This window comes from Amblyraja radiata, chromosome 30 (assembly GCF_010909765.2).
Source record: "Amblyraja radiata isolate CabotCenter1 chromosome 30, sAmbRad1.1.pri, whole genome shotgun sequence".
Classification (NCBI taxonomy): domain Eukaryota; kingdom Metazoa; phylum Chordata; class Chondrichthyes; order Rajiformes; family Rajidae; genus Amblyraja; species Amblyraja radiata.
In genome coordinates, this window is record NC_045985.1 from 27,046,069 (window position 1) to 27,052,592 (window position 6,524).

Here is a 6,524-nt window from a genome sequence, read left to right on the forward strand (position 1 = left end):
CGAGAAGACATCGAATAAATAGCTTTTTGACACTCATATCTTAAACAGTATCCGGGGATACACAATAGAATTTTACAACACATAATCTTCTAGTCCAGCTGATATATCGAGAGAGGAATTTGGAGGAGAACACAAAATGGATATTGGGCTATAGTATTTGCTAATGTTTCTACACGATATGGAACACCAGATGCCGATCTACTCGTATCCAGACATAATCACCAATTACCAAATATGTCATATGGGATACAGACACTGGACATCAGCAACATATGGGGTTTTAGCTGCATTGCAAGGGAAGAATTATTATCTACGCATTCCCTTCCTAACAAAATAGGATATGGCGCTTGACGCATCAAACATAGATCAGAGCTCGGCTTTTTGGCTAAGATCAAGCATAATATCTGTTCTTATCAGTTTAAATATCTGACATGTCCCTTATCTAGGGACCATATATTTAAAAAAATAATTATATATATATATATATATATATATATATAAATAATACGATATATTCGTTTTAAGAACAGAAACCTTTTCTATTGTTAAGTATATTCGTTTTAAGAACGAAAATGATAAACATTGATTCAAAGGATGCTTACTATTTCAGTACCCATAACAGGTGACCACGGACGTTATTTTTATCTAATTGGATGGCTCAGCTCTAGCAGTATAGAGCACTACCTAATGTGTTTACATTAGCACCTAGGTTATTTACAGAATATAACAACCAGCCACACAATGGTAATGGCTTCTTTGGATGACATACTAATTGTACGGAAACTTAGTACAGGCTGAACAAACGGTAACAGCCACTTAACAATTATTTGGAAATTAGGATTCATTATCCATCCAATTAAATCAAAATTAAAGCCTTCAAACTAAAGGAATTATTTGGGGTTCACCATTAACTCAGTTCCTCATGTCAGTAACTTTGCCAACAGAGGTTACAACCTCAATAGAGGCATACAGCAAAATCATTGACATGAGGATAAACCATCAATCAGACTGGTAACAAGAATATTGGCAACATATGGTTTCCAGCCACATAATTTAGACCCTTACATTATAAAGATTTACAGAGGGCCAAAAATGAGCTCTTAAAATTAATGGTGATCATTTCGATAGAATGATGAAGCCATACAGAAGCCATATTGGAACTAAATGGTGGAAAGATAACATTGGGCATTGCTCCAATCCTATCATTGTCAGCAACCAGTCTATGGTCCTACATATGGATGCTATGCACTAGGATGGTGTGTTACCAATTCCAGCTCCAGCTGTGGAGGAAGATGGAATACACAGGAGCATCATTATTACTAACACTGGGCATAACTACCTGGAAATGTTGGGTGTTTTTTCATAGCCTAAAGTCATGTTGCTCTCAAATATATTAAACAGGTTATTAGATTATAAATTAACAACACTACTGTGGTAGCACATATCAACCACATGGGTGAACGGGAATTTACATCATGTAACAATCTGGCCAACACAATTTGGCAACTTCATCAGGGGGGGGGGTACTAAGGGAAATACTACGAGACTCTGCGTCTGGTGTTTTAATAGTACCCGACTGACCTACCCAACCATGGTTCTCCGTGGTACTGGGAATGAGATTAGAACCATGCAGCACCATCCAAAACAGACGATGAAGTATGGGGAAAACCACCCGTGCCATGAACATATTAATCGATTAAATCATAGAGTCTGAAAGCGCCGCTATTACATCTGGGACTGACGGCCAGAGCAATGGACATGATCACAGCGGGCCACAGGCAATCAACCTAAAGACAATGTCTAAAATACATGAACTAATGGGAGATGTGTTGCAACCATAATACATCATCCAGCCTGTTTGGAAGCTTTGTTAACCTACAGGGGCTTAGTATTAGTGACATCAACTGTGCAAGAAGTGGCCCATCTACTTACCTATGGCAAGAGAACGGAATAACAGCTTACGAGGGACACTTTTTATGGGAATTCCCCAAAGACCAGGTATTCCCAAATATAACCATATAACCATATAACAATTACAGCACGGAAACAGGCCATCTCGACCCTTCTAGTCCGTGCCGAACACATAATCTCCCCTAGTCCCATATACCCGCGCTCAGACCATAACCCTCCATTCCTTTCCCATCCATATAACTATCCAATTTATTTTTAAATGATAAAAACGAACCTGCCTCCACCACCTTCACTGGAAGCTCATTCCACACAGCTACCACTCTCTGAGTAAAGAAGTTCCCCCTCATGTTACCCCTAAACTTCAGTCCCTTAATTCTCAAGTCATGTCCCCTTGTTTGAATCTTCCCTACTCTCAGTGGGAAAAGCTTTTCCACGTCAACTCTGTCTATCCCTCTCATCATTTTAAAAACCTCTATCAAGTCCCCCCTTAACCTTCTGCGCTCCAAAGAATAAAGCCCTAACTTGTTCAACCTTTCTCTGTAACTTAGTTGCTGAAACCCAGGCAACATTCTAGTAAATCTCCTCTGTACTCTCTCTATTTTGTTGACATCCTTCCTATAATTAGGCGACCAAAATTGTACACCATACTCCAGAATTGGCCTCACCAATGCCTTGTACAATTTTAACATTACATCCCAACTTCTATACTCAATGCTCTGATTTATAAAGGCTAGCACACCAAAAGCTTTCTTTACCACCCTATCTACATGAGATTCCACTTTCAGGGAACTGTGCACAGTTATTCCCAGAACCCTCTGTTCACCTACATTCTTCAATTCCCTACCATTTACCATGTACGTCCTATTTTGATTTGTCCTGCGAAGATGTAGCACCTCAACACTTATCAGCATTAAACTCCATCGGCCATCTTTCAGCCCACTCTTCCAACTGGCATAAATCTCTCTGTAGACTTTGAAACTCTACTTCATTACCCGCAACCCCACCTATCTTAGTATCATCTGCATACTTACTAATCCAATTTACCACGCCATCGTCCAGATCATTGATGCACATGACAAACAACAGTGGACCCAACACAGATCCCTGTGGCACCCCACTCGTCACTGGCCTCCAACCTGACGAACAACCATCCACCATTACTCTCTTGCATCTCCCATTCAGCCACTGTTGAATCCATCTTGCTACTGCACCATTAATACCCAACCATTGAACCTTCTTAACCAACCTTCCATGAGGAACCTTGTCAAAGGCCTTACTGAAGTCCATATACACAACATCCACTGCTTTACCCTCATCAATTTCCCGAGTAACATCTTCAAAAAATTCAAGAAGATTAGTTAAACATGACCTTCCAGGCACAAATCCATGTTGACTGTTCCTAATCAGACCCTGTTTATCCAGATGCTTATATATATTATCTCTAAGTATTCTTTCCATTAATTTGCCCACCACTGACGTCAAACTAACAGGTCTATAATTGCTAGGTTTACTCTTAGACCCCTTTTTAAACAATGGAACAACATGCGCAGTACGCCAATCCTCCGGCACTATTCCCGTTTCTAATGACATTTGAAATATTTCTGTCATAGCCCCTGCTATTTCTACACTAACTTCCCTCAATGTCCTAGGGAATATCCTGTCCGGACCTGGAGACTTATCCACTTTTATATTTCTCAAAAGTGTCTGTACTTCTTCTTCTTTGATCCTCATAGTTTCCATAGCTACTCTACTTGTTTCCCTTACCTCACATAATTCAATATCCTTCTCCTTGGTGAATACCGAAGAAAAGAAACTGTTCAATATCTCCCCCATCTCTTTTGGCTCTGCAGATAGTTGGCCACTCTGACTCTCTAATGGACCAATTTTATCCCTCGTTATCCTTTTGCTATTAATATAGCGGTAGAAACCCTTCGGATTTACTTTTACCTTACTTGCCAAAGCAACCTCATATCTTCTTTTAGCGTTTCTAATTTCTTTCTTAAGATTCGTTTTACATTCTTTATACTCCTCAAGCACCTCATTTACTCCATGCTGCCTATAACTATTGTAGATCTCCCTCTTTTTCCGAACCAAGTGTCCAATTTCCCTTGAAAACCATGCCTCTTTACAATTTTTACGATTTCCTTTCAACCGAACAGGGACATAAAGACTCTGTACTCTTAAAATGTCACCTTTAAATGTACTCCATTTCTCTTCCACATCTTCCCCATAAAACAAACTGTCTCAATTTACTCCTTTTAAATCCTTTCGCATCTCCTCAAAGTTAGCCTTTCTCCAATCAAAAATCTCAACCCTAGGTCCAGTTTTGTCCCTCTCCATAATTATATTGAAACTAATGGTATTGTGATCACTGGACCCGAACTGTTCCCCAACGCATACCTCTGCCACCTGACCCATCTCGTTTCCTAACAGGAGGTCCAGTACCGCCCCTTCTCTATTAGGTACTTCTATGTATTGTTGCAAAAAACTATCCTGCACACATTTTACAAACTCCAACCCATCCAGCCCATTTACAGAATGTGTTTCCCAGTCTATGTGTGGAAAATTGAAATCTCCCACAATCACTACCTTGTGTTTACTACTAATATCTGCAATCTCCTTACATATTTGCTCTTCCAATTCTCGCTCCCCATTCGGCGGTCTATAATACACCCCTATAAGTGTTGCTACCCCTTTCCCATTTCTCAGTTCCACCCAAATAGCCTCCCTAGACGAGCCCTCTAATCTATCCTGCCAAAGCACTGCTGTAATATCTTCCCTGATAAGCAATGCAACACCTCCACCTCTTGCCCCTCCAATTCTATCACACCCGAAGCAATGAAATCCTGGAATATTTAGTTTCCAATTACAGCCCTCCTGCAACCATGTTTCACTGATCGCCACAACATCATACTTCCAGGTGTCAATCCAGGCTCTAAGTTCATCCACTTTTCTTACAATGCCCCTAGCATTAAAATATACACATTTAAGAAACCCACCCTCTCTTATTCTCTGATTATTTTCTTTTTCTTCTCTCTCCCCTACATTTTGGGTCAGAGTGCTACCATTCTCTGCCCCCTGCTTCACACACTGACTGCTAGCTTTCCCAATTTGAGTCCCTCCCCCCAACCATACTAGTTTAAAGTCTCCCCAGTAGCCTTTGCAAATCTCCCCGCCAGGATATTGGTCCCCCTTGAGTTCAAGTGCAACCCGTCCTTTCTGTACAGGTCGCACCTTCCCCAAAAGAGGTCCCAATGATCCAGAAACTTGAATCCATACCCACTGCACCAGTCTCTCATCCACGCATTTATCCTCCACCTCGCTCCATTCCTACTCTCACTGTCGCGTGGCACAGGCAGTAATCCTGAGATTGTTACCTTTCCAGTCCTTCTCCTTAACTCTCTACCTAGGCTGGGCTCCAGCCACAGCGCTGTCATTACAGTTTTTGACATTTTACAAAACTGTCATGCTGATGGCTTAGGTCACGGCACTAAGGACTCAGTCCCTACAAAATTAAGGCTGGATAACTTGACCAGTTCACCTGTCAACTTACACTTCTATATTCAGGAATTAGGGAACTAAACAGACAGGGGTCAGCAGGCCTTAAAATAACATTTTAGAGCCTACCCTACAGATTATTGACTGTGTTGTGAGACATCTACAAATATACATGGAACAAACCAAGACCATCAGTGGCACAGAAGAGGAAATTCTCATCAACGACAGACAGCCTCATTAAAGAATAACAGGCCAGGCCAGCTAAATGGCTAACATAGTATTGACAAAAGTGGGTGTAAACACTAACTGGGTTAAAATCTCACTCCACCAGGCTGCAGCAACGTCGGCTGCATTTAAATTGGAGGTTCCTATGGATAAAACCCTCAGGACTGCAGGATGGCCATCGGAAAGAACATTCTAAATATTATAACTAACCAGTAATGGAAACTGGAATTTTTCAGAAACATTGTTAAGTTTCTGTACCATAATTTACCCCCAAAAACAGGGGCTATCAATTATTATTAACTTTATGGTTATTTATATATATCGTATTGATGTTTAATATGTTATCACTATTCTCCCCAAAACCAAAGCAGACGTGATGATGGACTCGTTCCACGGCTTGAATCACAGAGCTTTGAAATCTTCATGTAGTCACTCACGTGACTCCGAAGTAAAATAGTAAGATTAAACGAGAATTTACCAGTTCGAAGTTTGATCTGTATTTTATGAGGAGTAACGTTGAGGGAATACATGCCCTCCGCTCCCACCCTTGATCATAAACACAACTGGTATCTTTTCTCTAATCTTACTATGCTTAAGTCATTACAGGTATCTGTGATTCACTCAGCTGCTTTGAAGAATTATACGCATGCGTACTGGCGGGTTCTTCATGTATTCCCTCAACGTTACTCCTCATAGAATATAGATCAAACTTCGAACTGGTAAGTTCTCGTTTAATCTTACTATTAAACATACCGTGATAATTTCTAGTGATTTCAATTCCTAAATATTTAAATTTTTCTGTGGCTATTTTAAAGGGGAATTTCAAAATATGTGTTGAGTCTTTCGGTTTTATCGACATAATTTCACTTTTGTTCCAGTTTATTCTGTAT

General features: G+C 40.4%; 1 pseudogene; it reads left to right on the forward strand.

Annotated features, from left to right (window-relative positions):
- The first annotated feature begins 365 nt into the window (after positions 1–365).
- On the forward strand, positions 366–474 carry LOC116990264 (annotated as a pseudogene).
- The last annotated feature ends 6,050 nt before the right edge of the window (positions 475–6,524 follow it).